General features: G+C 40.9%; 1 protein-coding gene across 7 annotated transcripts in view; it reads left to right on the top strand.

The window, feature by feature from the left end:
- Positions 1 to 3,346: 3,346 nt before the first annotated feature.
- Positions 3,347 to 17,329, top strand: part of AOPEP (aminopeptidase O (putative)) — a 411,872-nt gene continuing 397,889 nt past the window's right edge. For all 7 annotated transcript variants that reach the window (XM_042243057.2, XM_027964237.3, XM_042243054.2 and 4 more), the window contains exon 1: positions 3,347 to 3,424. The gene's annotated coding sequence lies outside the window, so the exon portion shown is untranslated. The remainder of the gene's footprint in view (positions 3,425 to 17,329) is intronic.

The following is a 17,329-nucleotide window of genomic DNA, read 5'->3' as shown; positions in this document are numbered from 1 at the left end:
TAAAGAAAATCAACCCTGAGTATTCAATGGAAGGACTGTTGCTGAGGCTGAAGTTCAAATACTTTGGCCACCTCTTGGGAACAGCCAACACACTGGAAAAGACCCTGATGCTGAGAAAGATTGAAGGCAAAAGAATAAGGGGGCAGCACAGGAGAGATGTTTAGAAATCATCACTGACTCAATGGACATGAATTTGAGCAAACTCTGGGAGATAGCAAAGGACAGGGAAACCTGGTGTGCTGCAGTTCACGGGGTCACAAAGAGTCAGACACGACTTAGTACAACAACATTAGAAATTCTTAGCTGTATTTTTCAACTATCTGAAAAAGTCAAAAATATGAGTCATTTTTTACCTTTCTTTTCCATATAGCCTTATATAATCAATCTTCAAGTTATCAAGTCTACCTCCAAATTATTCCATAAATTAGTCCATTTCTTTTCCATCATTTCTCATCCGATTATTTAAAAATCAGCTGTTCTCTCTGCATCCTTTCTTGCCTCCAAACCATTTATTGTTACACACAGGCAGGATAATCTTATAAAACCAGACCCTGTCACTTGCATGTTTAAAACTCTTCACTGACTTCCCACTATATTTAAAATAAAGTCCACATCTCCTGAAAAACAAGGCTCCACAAGATCAGCACTCTCCTTGCCTTGATAATCTCATCTTCTATTCTTTCCCTGGGCTTCCCAGGCGGCTCAGATGGTAACAAATTGCCGGCAATGCGGGATCAGTTCAGTTCAGTTCAGTTCAGTTCCTTCGCTCAGTTGTGTCCAACTCTTTGCGACCCCATGCATTGTAGCACGCCAGGCCTCCCTGTCCATCACCAACTCCCAGAGTTCACTCAGACTCACGTCCATTGAGTCTGAGATGCCATCCAGCCATCTCATCCTCTGTCGTCCCCTTCTCCTCCTGCCCCCAATCCCTCCCAGCATCAGAGTCTTTTCCAATGAGTCAACTCTTCGCATCAGGTGGCCAAAGTCCTGGAGTTTCAGCTTTAGCATCATTCCTTCCAAAGGACAACCAGGGCTGACCTCCTTTAGAATGGACTGGTTGGATCTCCTTGCTGTCCAAGGGACTCTCAAGAGTCTTCTCTAACACCACAGTTCAAAAGCATCAATTTCTTCGGTGCTCAGCTTTCTTCACAGTCCGACTCTCACATCCATACATGACCACAGGAAAAACCATAGCCTTGACTAGACGGACCTTAGTCAGCAAAGTAATGTCTCTGCTTTTGAATATGCTATCTAGGTTGGTCATAACTTTCCTTCCAAGGAGTAAGCGTCTTTTAATTTCATGGCTGTAATCATCATCTGCAGTGATTTTGGAGCCCAGAAAAATAAAGTCTGACACTGTTTCCACTGTTTCCCCATCTATTTCCCATGAAGTGATGGGACCAGATGCCATGATCTTCGTTTTCTGAATGTTGAGCTTTAAGCCAACTTTTCGCTCTCCTCTTTCACTTTCATCAAGAGGCTCTTTAGTTCCTCTTCACTTTCTGCCATAAGGGTGGTATCATCTGCATATCTGAGGTTATTGAGATTTCTCCCAGCAATCTTGATTCCAGCTTGTGCTTCTTCCAGACCATCGTTTCTCATGGTGTACGCTGCATAGAAGTTAAATAAGCAGGGTGACGATATACAGCCTTGATGTACTCCTTTTCCTATTTGGAACCAGTCTGTTGTTCCATGTCCAGTTCTAACTGGTGCTTCCTGACCTGCATATAGGTTTCTCAAGAGGCCAGTCAGGTGGTCTTGTATTCCCATCTCTTTCAGGATTTTCCACAGTTTATTGTGATCCACACAGTCAAAGTCTTTGGCATAGTCAATAAAGCAGAAATAGATGTTTTTCTGGAACTCTCTTGCTTTTTCGATGATCCAGCAGATGTTGGAAATTTGATCTCTGGTTCCTCTGCCTTTTCTAAAACCAGCTTGAACATCTTGAAGTTCACGGTTCACATATTGCTGAAGCCTGGCTTGGAGAATTTTGAGCATTACTTTACTAGCGTGTGAGATGAGTGCAATGGATACCTGGGTTCAATCCCTGGGTTAGGATGATCCCTTGGAGAAGGGCATGGCAATCCATTCCAATACCGTTGCCTGTAGAATCCCCATGGACTGTAGCCTGCCAGGTTCCTCGGCCCATGGGCGTTGCAAAGGGTCGGACACGACTGAGCAATAAGCACAGCACAGCATATTCTTCCCCTGTCCTATTTTCTCACTTAAGGACAGCACTACATTCTGTCCTCTACCCATAATTTTCCATCCTTTTCTTATTTGTTCTTACTCCAGATTTTCACTGAGCTGGCTTTTTCCCTTCTCGGTTTAAGGAGCCTCTTTATCCGGCCCTTCTTTACATTCCTCCTATAGTTTTGGGGTAATTCACATAAATTCTTTGGTTTTTCAGTCAAAATAAAGTTACATTTACACTATGTTGCTGCTGCTAACCCAAAAACTATAGGAGGGATGTAAAGAAGGGCCGGATAAAGAGGCTCCTTAAACCGAGAAGGGAAAAAGCCAGCTCCGTGAAGATCTGTCAAAATAAAAGTTACACTATGCTGCTGCTGCTAAGTCGCTTCAGTCGTGCCCGACTCTCTGCGACCCCATAGACGGCAGCCCACCAGGCTCCCCCGTCCCTGGGATTCTCCAGGCAAGAACACTGGAGTGGGTTTCCATTTCCTTCTCCAGGGGATCTTCCCGACCCAGGGATCGAACCCAAGTCTCCCACATTGCAGCCAGACACTTTAACCTCTGAGCCACCTATAGTCTATTAAATGTGCAATAGTATTATGTCAAAAATATATATCTTAATCAAAATAATTAATGCTAAAAAATGCTAACCATTATCTGACTATGGTAGAGTTGCCCAGTGACCTAAAGTGAAGTGCAATAAAATGAGGTATGCCTAAAATATCTTTGCGGAGTTATTCAATGTTCACTTTCTTAATTAGAAAGTAATCTCCATGAGGCTAGGCATTCTGTCTGTTTTGTCACTGCCGTATCCCCGATTCTGTAACAGTGCTTGCCTAGAACATAGGTGAACTTTAATTAACTGCGGTGAGTGAGTATACAAACAAGGGTTATATACAGAAGAGGAAGAGCAAAATAAGGAATAAAAAGTCCATGCCTGTATTTCAATAACATTTTTTTTAATTTGAAGTGCCTATAAGATTTTGCAAGAGTAGCTGGGTGAGAGCAACCGCACACAACCCAAACGAAGCCTTTTTCTCGCCTTTCAATGCCTGAGGCAGCATCGCGCCTGCGCAGACTCCACTGCCCCACCCCTCTAATCAAGGGGGACGGGGCTAGATGGACCTCTGCTTGGGCGCGCGAAGATGACATCACTCGGCGCGTGCCCGGGTAGCCCGTGGTAGCACCCAGTGTGAGGAAGTGGAGACCCGCGGGCAGGCGGCTGAGACAGGTAACCTGTTCGCTCCCTGTTGGGTCCCTGCCTTCATCTCCAACGGCACCGGGATGGCGGCGGGGCCGGCAGCGTCCCGTTTTGAAGGCGGCTGAGAGCCCGCCTCTGCCCTCATCTTTCTTAATCAGTGGGGTGCCCATTCCGTCTGCCCTCCCAGAATCCGGAGGCTGAACCCGTTTTGGGGACTGGCCTGAGCTTGCCACTTCTCTCCGCCTCCGCTCTCGGCGTGGCGATGGGCTCCGACGACCCTCTCTCCGGTGGCACAGACGTTTCCTCAGGCTGCAGCTGCCACCGCCTTCCTCAGTTGTCTCCAGGCCCACCTCACCCGCTTCTCTCCGCTCCTGCCCTCTATATAGGGCTTATCTCCAATCTTATTTACAGAGACAGAACGGCTTCCGATTCTGTTCATTTCCTCTTGCAGCGACACCCAGCCATCTCCCCTCGGATTCTTACAGAGAGCACCAAGTTTTGAGTTTTTGTATTCCTTTAGAGCATTCGTTAACTGTCAGTAAGGAGTTTTATTCATTAAAGCATGTATAATATTTGTTGGGTAAGGGGGTGGCGCAGTACTGTGAAAATTTAGTGCAGCAATAAATGATCTACATGGCATCCAATCAACTGTCGAGATAGATGAAACAGCATTTCATTAAAATGCTCCTGTCCCTGTTTTTTTTTTTTTGTTTGTTTGTTTGTTTTCAAGCAAAGATGACAATTAGCCTCACAAAGGTAGCTGTCAAAATAAATAAGCAACAGTACCTAACTGGAAATGTTTAGACTGCCCCAAAATAATAGAATTTCGTATTTTTGATACGGGAATACAGGTTATTACAAAACCAACCAGAGTTCACGTGGGAGGAGAAACAGGAGTCCGACTTTTTTTTTTTTTTTGGTCTCATCGATGGTTTGTTTTTGTATTTTCTTGTACTTTTAGTATGTCTAAATTTTTTGAATAGGGCATATGGTACTTACTGTCTTTCTGAGATGCCTATGATGACTTGATAATTGGTAAGATTAGTTTCATATATTTGGGGAACAGGTAGAAAAAGGTTAGAGAATAATAGTAGTAGCTCATTATTGATCATCTGCTATGCATGTGTTTTTTCCTGAGCCTCACACAAGAACCTTGTGAGTTAGGAATTAGTATCCTCAACTTATAGAAATGGAAGCTTTGGTCCAGTTATGTGAAAATAACTTGCCAAAAATTAACAGTAACTATACTGGTGGAGACAAGCTTGAAGTTCAGGTCTATGTATGACTTGAAAGCCTGTACTTTAAAAAATTATAATTGTACTATGATAAAATTCTAGGCTTTTTACAATAATAATGCATAATTCTGTGAGTTTATTCACTCATCTATCCAAATGATTTGACATTTTCTAATATCTTTAGTATTAAGTTCTCATATACCTAGAATCAAAACCCCTGGAAAGTTTATTTATGATCCCCTTACACACACACACACACACACATACACACACTTTTCTTTAAGAATGAGGTAATTGGCAAATAAGATTGCTGAGGACCTTTCTGTTTGGAACTCTTGCAGAATAAGTAATTTTGGACAGTTGAAATTTTTACCCCTTAGAAATGAAAATCGTATTGACTGTTTTGGATGGAAAATTTTTAAATGCACTAAATAATTCTTTGCCTTCTTAAACAGTAAGTATGCTGAACATATTTTAACTTTGCCTTATGTCTCAGAGCAGTCATTATGAATTTCATTTATTGTTATGTTGTGATTTGGTGATTTTTGTTATATTTGACCCCTCAAACTGCTTTGCATTGTGAGTTTTCCTGTACTTTTTATAGTCCATTCCTTAGGATCAGCAAGAAATTGTAAATCATAGTAGTTAAAGATAAGGCCCCAGAAACCATACTCCCAGGATTCCAGTCCTCGCCGTGTCTCTTACTAGTGGACAGTGAGCCCAGACAAGATAGTTGACCTCTTCATTTGTAAAATAGAAATAGTAAGAATCCTTGTCTGAGATTGTTGTTAGGGTAATATGAGTTAGTAGTACATATAAAGCGGAGAAGGCAATGGCACCCCACTCCAGTACTCTTGCCTGGAAAATCCCATGGATGGAGGAGCCTAGTGGGCTGCAGTCCATGCGGTCGCTAAGAGTTGGATACGACTGAGCGACTTCACTTTCACTTTTCACTTTCATGCATTGGAGAAGGAAATGGCAACCCACTCCAGTGTTCTTGCCTGGAGAGTCCCAGGGACGGGGGAGCCTGGTGGGCTCCCGTCCATGGGGTCACACAGAGTCGGACACAACTGAAGTGACTTAGCAGTAGCAGCAGTAGCATTACATAAAAAGAGGTTATAGGACACCAGGCATACTGTAAGAGCCATAAAAATGTTTGCTAATATTATTATTAGTCTGATTTTGGCCTTTGATTCTTTGAATATTATAGTTCTCTGAAAAACTTTTTTTTCTTTAATTGCCTGCCTTTTTTTTTTTTAATTTTTACTTTATTTTACTTTACAATACTGTATTGGTTTTGCCATACATTGACATGAATCCACCACGGGTGTATACAAGCTCCCAATCCTGAATCCGCCTCCCACCTCCACCCCACATCATCTCTCTGGATCATCCCCATGCACCAGCCCCAAGCATCCTGTATCCTGTATCGAACATAGACTGGCACTTGATTTCTTACATGATAGTATACATGTTTCAATGCTATTCTCCCAAATCATCCCACCCTCTCCCTCTCCCTCAAGAGTCCAAAAGTCCATCTATACATCTGTGTCTCTTTTGTTGTCTCACATACAGGGTCATCATTACCATCTTTCTAAATTCCGTATATATGTGTCAGTATGCTGTATTGGTGTTTTCCTTTCTGGCTTACTTCACTCTGTATAATTGGCTTCAGTTTCATCCATCTCATTAGAATTGATTCAAATGTATTCTTTTTAATGGCTGAGTAATACTCCATTGTGTGTATGTACCACAGCTTTCTTATCCATTCATCTGCTGATGGACATCTAGGTTGTTTCCATGTCCTGGCTATTATAAACAGTGCTGCAATGAACATTGGGGTACATGTGTCTCTTTCAATTCTGGTTTCCTCTGTGTGTATGCCCAGCAGTGGGATTGCTGGGTCATAAGGCAGCTCTATTTGCAATTTTTTAAGGAATCTCCGCACTGTTTTCCATAGTGGCTGTACTAGTTTACATTCCCACGATTTATAGTGTTGTGTTAGTTTCAAGTGTACAGCGAAGGGATTCAGTTATTACATATATATATATATATATATTCTGTTTCAGATTATTTTCCATTATAGATTATTACAAAACATTGAATATAGTTCCCTGTCCTTGTGTATTTGTTTTATAGGTAGTACTGTGTGTTTGTTAATCTCAAACTCCCAACTTATCCATCCCCTCATTTTCCTCTTTGGTAACCATAAATTTGTTTTCTGTGTCTGTGAGTCTATTTCTGTTTTGTGAATAAGTTTATCTGTATTGTATTTTTAGTTTCCACAGATGATTTTATATGGCATTTGTTTTTCTCTGTCTGACCTATTTCATTTAGTATGATAATCCCTAGGACCATCCATATTGCTGCAAATGGCATGATTTCATTCTTTTGTATGACTGAGGAATATTCCATTGTGTGAATATATGTATATATATGCATGTACACACATACCAGATCTTCTTTATCCATTCATCTGTTGATGAACCATTAGGTTGCTTTCGTATCTTGGATATTGTAAGTGATGCTGCTGTGAACATCGGGGTTCTGTGTGTATCTTTTTAAATTAGAGTTTTTGCCCAGGAGTGGGATTGCAGGATCATATGGTAATTCTATTTTTAAGTTTTTAAGGAACCTCCATACTGTTCTCCACAGTGGCTGTACCAATTTATATTCCCACAACAATGGAGGAGGGTTCCTTTTTCTCTATACCCTTTCCAGCGTTTATTATTTGTAGATATTTTAAAGATGGTCATTTTGACTGGCGTGAGGTGATACCTTATTATAGTTTTGATTTGCATTTCTCTATGAAACTTGTTATTCTTTTGTTGTTGTTCAATTGCTCAGTCGTGTCCAACTCTTTATGTCCCTGTGGATCACAGCACGTAGTCCTTCACTATCTGCCTGAATTTGCTCAAACTCATGTCCATTGAGTCAATGATGCCATCCAACCATTTCATCCTGTCTCCACCTTCTCCTTTTGCCCTCCGTCTTTCCCAGCATCAGGGTCTTTTCCAATGAGAAATACTATTCTTTGAATAGTATTTATTTTTTATATTTCCAAACTTTAAACTTTTTCTTTTAGATTGGGGTATAGCCAGTTACGGAGAAGGCATTGGCGACCCACTCCAGTTCTCTTGCCTGGAAAATCCCATAGACAGAGGAATCTGGTGGGCTGCAGTCCATGCGGTCAGGAAGAGTCGGACATGACTGAGCGACTTCACTTTCTCTTTTCCCTTTCATGCATTGGAGAAGGAAATGGCAACCCACTCCAGTGTTCTTGCCTGGAGAATCCCAGGGAGAGGGGAGCCTGGTGGGCTGCCATCTATGGGGTCGCACAGAGTCGGGCATGACTGCAGCGACTTAGCAGCAGCAGCAGCAGCAGCAGCAGCAGCAGCAGCAGCAGCAGCAGCAGCAGCACAGCCAGTTAACAATGTTGTTGTAGTTTCAGGTGAACAGTGAAGGGACTCAACCATACATATACATGTATCCATTCTCCCCCAAACCTCCTTCCCATCCAGTCCAGGCTGGTACATAACATTCCATGTGCTATATATGTCCTTGTTGATTATCCATTTTGAATATAGTAGTGTGAATATGACTTACCCAAACTCCCTATCTCTTCCCCATAACAACCATAAGTTCGTTTTCTAAGTCTGTGAGTCTTTTTCTGTTTTGTAAGTTCATTTGTATCATTTCTATTTAAATTCGATATATAAGGGATGCCATACCATATTTCTCCTTCTCTGACTTCCTTCACTCAGTCTGACACTCCCTAGGTCCACCAGTGTTGCTGCAGATAGCATTATTTCATTCTTTCTAATGGCTGAGTAATATTCCATTGTACATAGGTACCACCTCTTCTTTATCTGTTCTGTCAATGGGCATTTAGTCTGCTTTCATCTCTTGGCTGTTGTAAACAGTGCTGCAATGAAGATTGGGGTGCATGTATCCTTTAAAATAACGGAGCTTTAATTTCTGTTTGAAATTAAAATATTTGGGAAATATTTCATGGCCGGAGGAACCTCGTAGTCTGTAGTCCATGGGGTCACAAAGAGTCAGACACAACTGAGCGACTTCACTTTCGCTTTTAGTGTTTTAAATTATGGTTTAATTTAAATAGTTTCTACTCTTGATCAGTTGATTTACACTTCCATTTATGGTGCTCTGCACAGGTATACTATTGCATTCATGTTATCATGCTTCTTTTTGAATGAGTGCATCCTTATAAAACCACCATTATGTATTGGTCTCATATAAGGTATCTCCTCAGTATAAGGTATCTCTTTCCTTCTTGCACCTTTCAAGGGGCTATAAAAAAACTGATTGTATCAACAAGGTGAAATAATGTTCCTTAAAAAATTTGCAAGGTATGTACCCATTATCAGATGTGTGCCTTCAACCAAGACCAGCTAAGAGTTGATATTGCCTCCTTTGATGTCCATAGTTAGGAACTTGAACATAAATTATCCATCCTTTATTTTAATACTATTAAGGCTGCTAATCATCTTAAAACTTCTTGTTGAAAATATAGGCTATATTTTTTAAAGTTTTCTTAGAGATGGTTACATGTACATAACATGAAATTTTTTAGTATACAGTTCATTGGCATTAAGCACATACAGAGTGTTGTTTAATTATCGTCACTATCTATTTTCAGAAATTTTTATCTTCCCAAACAAAAATTCTGTACCCGTTAAACAACAGCTCCTCATCCCCCTCACTTCCTACACCACCCTGCCCAGCTCCTGTTATTCTACTTTCTGTCTCTATGAATTTGCCTATTCTAGGTTCCTTGCACAGGTGGAACCATACACCATTTTTCCTTTTGTGTCTGGATTGGTTCATTTGGCGTGTTTGTAAGGTTTATCCAAGTTATAGCATATATCAGAATTTCATTCCATTTATAGTGGAATAATATTCCGTTGTATTACCTACCACATGCTGTACTTTTGATGCATATTGAATTTTGCTTCTTTAAAAATTTTTAAATTTTTCAATCTTTTATTTTATTTTTAACTTATTTAAACTGGAAAAAAAAAAAGTTCACCAGTTTCTCTCATCTCCCACCTTGGTTACTGATTGATTCCACATGTAAGAGATCAGACAGTATTTTTTTCTGTCTGACTTATTTCACCTAGCATAATGCCCTCATGGGTCATCCACACTGTCACAAAGGGCAGGATTTTGTTCTTTCTTATGACTGAATTATATTCCATTGTGTGTATATACCACAGTTTCTTTATCTGTTTACCCACTGATGGAAACTTAGGGTGTTTCCTTATCTTGGTTATTGTAAATAATGCTGCAGTGAACATGAGGGTACATATTCCCAGGTGGCATTAGTGGTAAAGAACCCACCTCCCAATACAGGAGACATAAGAGACTTGGGTTCAGTCCCTGGGTTGGGAAGATCCTCTGCAGGAGGGCTTGGCAACTCACTCCAATATTCCTGCCTGGAAAATCCCATGGACAAAGGAGCCTGACGAGCTACAGTCCATAGAGTCACAAAGAGTTGGACATGGCTGAAGCAACTTAGCATGTATCTTTTTGAGTTAGTGTTTTTGTTTGTTTGGATAAATACCCAGAAGTGGAATAGCTGGATCTTATTGTAGTTTTATTATTTTTAATTTTTTGAGTAATCTCTGTTCTGTTTCCCATAGTGGCTGGGCCAGTTCTCACTAACAGTGCACAGGGGTTCCCTTTTCTGTACATCCTTGTCCATACTTGCTATTTTCATCCTTTTTGAAAATAGGCACTCTGATAGGTATGAGATGATATCTCAATGTGGTTTTGATTGGCATTTCCCTGATAATTAGTGATATCAGTTCAGTTCAGTCGCTCAGTCGTGTCCAACTCTTTGCGACCCCATGAATCACAGCACGACAGGCCTCCCTATCCATCACCAACTCCCGGAGTTCACTCAAACTCACGTCCATCGAGTCTTTGATGCCATCCAGCCATCTCATCCTCTGTCGTCCCCTTTTCCTCCTGCCCCCAATCCCTCCCAGCATCAGAGTCTTTTCCAGTGAGTCAACTCTTCGCATCAGGTAGCCAAAGTCCTGGAATTTCAGCTTTAGCATCAGTCCTTCCAAAGAAATCAGGGCTGATTTCCTTTAGAATGGACTGGTTGGATCTCCTTGCAGTCCAAGGGACTCTCAAGAGTCTTCTCCAACACCACAGTTCAAAAGCATCAATTCTTCAGTGCTCAGCTTTCATCACAGTCCAACTCTCACATCCATACATGACCACTGGAAAACCATAGCCTTGACTAGACGGACCTTTGTTGACAAAGTAATGTCTCTGCTTTTGAATATGCTATCTAGGTTGGTCGTAACTTTCCTTCTAAGGAGTAAGCGTCTTTTAATTTCATGGCTACAGTCACCATCTGCAGTGATTTTGGAGCCCCCAAAATAAAGTCTGACACTGTTTCCACTGTTATCCCATCTATTTCCCGTGAAGTGATGGGACCAGATGCCATGATCTTTGTTTTCTGAATGTTGAGCTTCAAGCTAACTTTTTCACTCTCCTCTTTCACTTTCATCAAGAGGCTCTTTAGTTCCTCTTCACTTTCTGCCATAAGGATGGTGTCATCTGCATATCTGAGGTTATTGATATTTCTCCCGGCAATCTTGATTCTAGCTTGTGCTTCTTCCAGCCCAGCATTTCTCATGATGTACTCTGCACATAAATTAAATAAACAGGGTGGCAGTATACAGCCTTGACGTACTCCTTTTCCTATTTTCAAGCACCTGGTAATTAGTGATATCAAGTACCAGTTGGCTCTTTGTACATCTTCTTTAGACAAATGGCTATTCAGATGCTCATCCATTTTTCACTTGGATTTTGTTGTTACTGAGTTGTATAAATCCTTTATTTATTTTGGATATCAGCCCTTTATCAGATATGTGATTTGCAATTATCTTCTCCCATTCAGAAGGTTGCCTTTTCATTTTGTTGATGGTTTCCTCACTTTGCAGAAACTTAGTTTCATGTGCTCCAGATTGTTTGCTTTTGCTTCTGTTGCTTTTGCTTTTGATGTCAGATGCAAAAACTCATGACAAAGACTGATGTCAAGGAGCTTTGTTCGTTCATTCATTTATTCATGTTAGTTGCTCAGTTGTGTCTGACTCTTTGTGACCCCATAGACTGTAGCCCACCAGGCTCCTCTGTCCATGGGATTCTCTAAGCAAGAATACTGGAATGGGTTGCCATGCCCTTCTTCAGGGGATCTTCCCGACCCAGGAACTGAACCTGTGTCTCCCACACTGCATGCAGATTCTTTACCTTCTGAGCCTCTAGGGAGCCCCTGTCAAGGAGCTTATCACCTATATATTCTTTAGGAGTTTTATGACTTCAGATCTTACATTCAGATCTCTAATCTGTCTTGAGTTGATTTTGTATGTGATGTAAAATAGTGGTCCAGTTTCATTCTTTTGTATGTGGTTGTCCAATTTTCCCAACACCAGTTGTTGAAGAAATTTTCTTTGCCTCATTGTATATTCTTGGCTCCTCTGTCTTCCATCCAAGTCCTGACCAGGCCTGACCCTACTTAGCTTCTGAGATCAGATGCGATCTGGAGTATTCAGGCTGGTATGGCCACAGAAGCCTTTGTCATAAACTAATTAACCATACATGCATGGGTTTATTTTTAGGTTCTCTATTGTGTTCAGTTGATTATGTGTCTGTTTTGTGTGTGTGTGTGTGTGTGTGAATTATGCCTCTTTATACCTCTCATTTCCTGTGGTATGAACTTAACACTTGATGATTTGATTTGATTGTGAGTTCCTCATAGATCAAGATTGGAGATATCAACTGAAATAACATGGTTATTGAACTTTGAACAAAATACTTGGTGACGGTGTTAAACTGGAGCTTGAGTGTACATTATGTTGTTGTTGTTCAGTCGGTTCAGTCACCAAGTCGTGTCCTACTTTCTGTGACCCCATGAACTGCAGCACTCCAGGCTTCCCTGTCCTTCTCTTTCTCCCACAGCTTGCTCAAACTCATGAGTTGGTGATGCCATCCAACCGTCTCACCCTCTGTCTTCCCTTTCTTCTCCTGCCTTCAGTCTTTCCCAGCATCAGGGTCTTTTCCAGTGAGTTGGTTCTTTGCATCAGGTGGCCAGAGTATCAGAGTTTCAGCTTCAGCATCAGTCTTTCCAATGAATATTCAGGGTTGATTTCCTTTAGGATTGACTGGTTTGATCTTGCAATCCAAGGGACTCTCAAGAGCCTTCTTTAAGAATATACATTGTAGTGTTGTTTTTCTTCTCACCCAATATTTAGTCAAAAATAGTAAGGAAAATAATAATGATAACTTGCTTAGTATTTCTATAGTGTTTATAGTATGCCAGGCATTGTGTCAAGCACTTTACCTATGAAGTAGGTACTATCATTGTTCTGTTTTGCCAAAGAAGAAACTGAGGCACAGAGAAATTAAATGAATTGTTAAAACTGCGAGGCTGTTAGGTGGTGAAGTTTGCTCTAAAGTTGATCTGTCCTAAATTTTGAGCTGACCAGCCATTAAGTCATTATCAACTTTGCAGTGTAAATTGTTTTGCCTCCCACACTCTTTCTCTATCCTCATCTTTTACATAATCTTTAAAATGGAACATTACTTTTGAGCTTAGTAGGAAACGGAAGAGCAACTGAACCCAAACTGTCAACTGTCAAAAGGATAACAGGTGCTTCTCATTTGAAGGGGGTGATAGCATTTTAATGAAATTTAGACTGGATTTTCACAGCTTAGTTCGTAGTATCTTTTTCTAAGAGCCTTGTCTTTGAAAAGCAGATCCTAAAACTTTTTATGATCTCATATTGCATATATGTTGTGTTGGTGTTTGACTTTAGATATTGTACAATTCCCACGCTGCTGTACTCTGGGTAAAGAGAGCTTTTTATCCATAATGTTGTTATTGACTGTCACAATGGTTTATAGTGCATTCATTTTATTGCTAACTCATTACTCTATGTTGCTTGATTCCTGAAGAAATTATTTTGAGATAGCGTTTTTCTGTATATAGTCAGTTCCATTATACTGTTTTTCTTGGCTTTTGCTTACATTTTATTTCTTTGACCCTTGGAATTGAAGGTTTTGGGGTTTTTTTAACCTTTAATTTAATCAGGATATGCTCGACATATTTTGGCATCAAAGAGGACAATCAGCCTGTTTCTTTTGGCACCAGTAATATCTTGCGTATGTAGCAAGTATGGTGCATATTTGGAGGTAGGAACTGTCTGAGTACTGTCTGGTAGAAACAGAATTGTAGAATGAATTCTCAGGGCACAGAGGTCCTTAGATATATCTTTTTTACCTCTTTATTCAGCAATTGGGAATCTGAAGCCTGAGATGATTGAATGATTTGCCTATATTTATACAGTAATAGAGCTTTCCCAGTAGCTCGGTGATAAAGAACCTATCTGCAATGCAGGAGACACAGTTTCAATCCTTGGGTTGGGAAGATCCCCTGGAGGAGGGCATGGCAACCCACTCTAATATTCTTGCCTAGAGAATTTGCATGGACAGAGGAACCTGGTGGCTACAGTCCATAGGGATGCAAAGAATCAGACATGACTGAAGCTACTTAGCGCACACACATGCATACAGTGTTAGATTCCATTTTTTAAACTTTTTTTTTCCTAATGTATCAGTGTTCTGTTTTCTTTTGAGTCATACCGCATTGTATTTGTGTAATATTCTTACTTGTAAAAGAAAGAAAAGTGAAAGAAAGTGAAAGTTGCTCAGTCGTGTGCGACTGTTTGCAACCTCATTGACTATACAGTCCATGGAATTCTGCAGACCAGATTATTGGAGTAGATAGCCATTCCCTTCTCCAGGGGATTTTCCCAATCCAGAGATCGAACCCAGGTCTCCCGCGTTGCAGGTGGATTCCTTACCAGCTGAGCCAAGGCACTCCCCAGCATTTTACTCGTATACCCTTAATTATGATTTTTCTGTTAATGTCTGGGTGAGAGATAATGACCTGAATTGGACCAGCTGCAGAGAATGAACTAACATGATGGAACCAAGAGATACTTAGATTAAATTGATAGAACTTTGCAAGTGTGTAGGTGAGAATAAGAAATCTAGGGTGATCTCTAGGATTCTAGTGTGGGTAACCGAGTAGATGGTGATGTCATTCACTAAGGAAACTGAGAAGAAATCAGGGCTGGATATATGATTTGAAGTTACTAGAGCGTGCATTGCACAAATAAGAAAGATGGAAGCTAGAACTACAGGACACACCAACATCTAGGAGGTGGGAAAAGGAAAGACCACAGAGGAGAGAATGGTATTGCAAACACCAAAACGGGAGAACATTTTAAGGAGGGTGTGGTAATTTGTGTTAATGCTCCAAAATTAAGGGCTGAAAGAACCCGCTGAAATTGATACGGGAAGTCATTTGTCTCCACTGTGGAGTTTGGTGGCATAGTAGGAATGTGAGCAGGGAGCAGTGGGCTGAAAGGGAGATAGAATAATAGGGACAGGACTGAAGCCAGTTCTTTTAAGGAATTCGGCTGTGAGAAGAGAGAGATATGGAAGAAAAAGTGTTTGTTTATTTGTACTTTTTCCCCCCTAAGAAAGGATAGAAACAATCACTTATTTCTCAAGTGAAAGGGCTGGGAAAGAGGATAGAGTTGAAGTAGATGATTTAGGGAGTTAGGTAATTGTTGTAGTAGAGTCAAGGAGGAGGCCAGCATGATATGGCATCCAGTGTTTGCTGGAACAGGATGGATACTTCTTCAATTTTCCTAAGAGAATGAGGAGAAGGATGGGGACAGATGTAAATAATTCCCTCATAGGATGGGGAAGAAATATGTGGAAGTTCTTGTCTGTTGTTGTTCAGTTGCTCAGTCATGTCCAACTGTTTGTGACCCAGTGGACTGCAGCATGCCAGGTTTCCCCATCCTTCACTGTCTCCCAGAGCTCCCTTAAACTAGTGTCTGTTGAGTTGGTGATGCCATCCAACTATCCCATCCTCTGTCACCCCCTTCTCTTCCTGCCCTCAATCTTTCCCAGCAGCAGGGTCTTTTCCAGTGAGTCGGCTCTTCACATCAGGTGGCCAAAGTATTGGAGCTTCAGCATCAGTCCTTCCAATGAATATTCAGGGTTGATCTCCTTTAGGATTGAGTGGTTTGTTCGAGAGTCTCAAGAGTCTTGAGGGTTTCTCAAGAGTCTTCTCTAGCACCACAGTTCGAAAGCCTCTGTTCTTCAGCACTCAGCCTTCTTTAGTGTCCAGCTGTCACATCCGTACATGCCTACTGGAAAAACAATAGCTTTGACTATATGGAACTTTGTTGACAAAGTGACGCCTCCATTTTTTAGTACTCTGTCTAGGTTTGTCGTAGCTTTTCTTCCAAGGAGCAAGCATCTTTTGATTTTGTGGCCGTAGTCACCATCTGCAGTGATTTTGGAGCCCAAGAAAATAAAGTCTGTCACTATTTCCATTTTTTCCCCATCTATTTGCCATGAAGTGATGGGACCAGATGCCATGATCTTAGTTTTTTGAATGTTGAGTTTTAAGCCAGCGTTTTCATTCTCCTCTTTCACTTTCAGTGAGAGTCTCTTTAGTTCCTCTTCATTTTTCTGCTGTAAGGGTGGTATCATCTGCATATCTGAGGTTATTAATATTTCTCGTGGCAATCTTAATTCCAGCTTGAGCTTCATCTAGCCCAACATTTCGCATGATGTACTCTGCACAGAAGTTAAATAAGCAGGGTGACAGTATACAGCCTTGACATACTCCTTTCCCAATTTGGAACCAGTCCATTGTTCTATGTCCAGTTCCAACTGGTGCTTCTTGACCAGCATACAGGTTCTTTAGGAAGCAGGTAAGGTGATCTGGTATTCCTATCTCTTTAAGAATATTCTATAGGTTGGTGATCCATACAGAGGCTTTAGCGTAGTCAACGAAGGAGAAGTAGATGTTTTTTTCTGAAATTCCCTTGCTTTTTCTATGATTCAGTGGATGTTGGCAGTTTGATCTCTGGTTCCTCTGCCCTTTCTAAATCCAGTTTGTACATCTGGAAGTTCTTGGTTCAGGTACTGTTGAAGCCTAGCTTTTGAGCATTACCTTGCTACTATGTGAAACAAGTGCAGTTGTGTGGTAGTTTGACCATTCTTTGGCACTTCCTCCTTTGGGATTGGAATGAAAACTGACTTTTTGTAGTCCTGTGGCCACTGCTGAGTTTTCCAAATTCGCTGACATATCTAGTGCAGCACTTTAACAGCAGCATCTTTTAGGATTTGTAATAGCTCAGCTGGAATTCTATCACCTCCACTAACTTTGTTTGTAGGAATGCTTCCTAAGGCCCACTTGACTTCACACTGTAGGATGTCTGGCTCTAGGTGAGTGATCACACCATTTTGATTATCTGGGTCATTAAGATATTTTTTGTATAGTTTTTCTGTGTGTTCTTGCCACCTCTTCTTAATATCTTCTGCTTCTGTTAGGTCCATACTGTTTCTGTCCTTTATTGTGCCCATCTTTGCATGAAATATTCCCTTGGTATCTCTAATTCTCTTGCAAAGATCTCTTGTCTTCCCCATTCTATTGTTTTTCTCTATTTCTTTGCACTAATCACTGAGGAAGGCTTAAGTATCTCTCCTTGCTATTCTTTGGAACTCTGCATTCAGATGGGTGTATCTTTCCTTTCCTCCTTTGTTTTTTGTTTTTCTTAGTGATACAACTGAAGTT

The sequence above is a fragment of the Ovis aries genome, chromosome 2, assembly GCF_016772045.2.
Source record: "Ovis aries strain OAR_USU_Benz2616 breed Rambouillet chromosome 2, ARS-UI_Ramb_v3.0, whole genome shotgun sequence".
NCBI classification, from domain to species: domain Eukaryota; kingdom Metazoa; phylum Chordata; class Mammalia; order Artiodactyla; family Bovidae; genus Ovis; species Ovis aries.
Note: the sequence above shows the minus strand (reverse complement) of the source record. Positions and strands in the feature narration are given on the sequence as shown.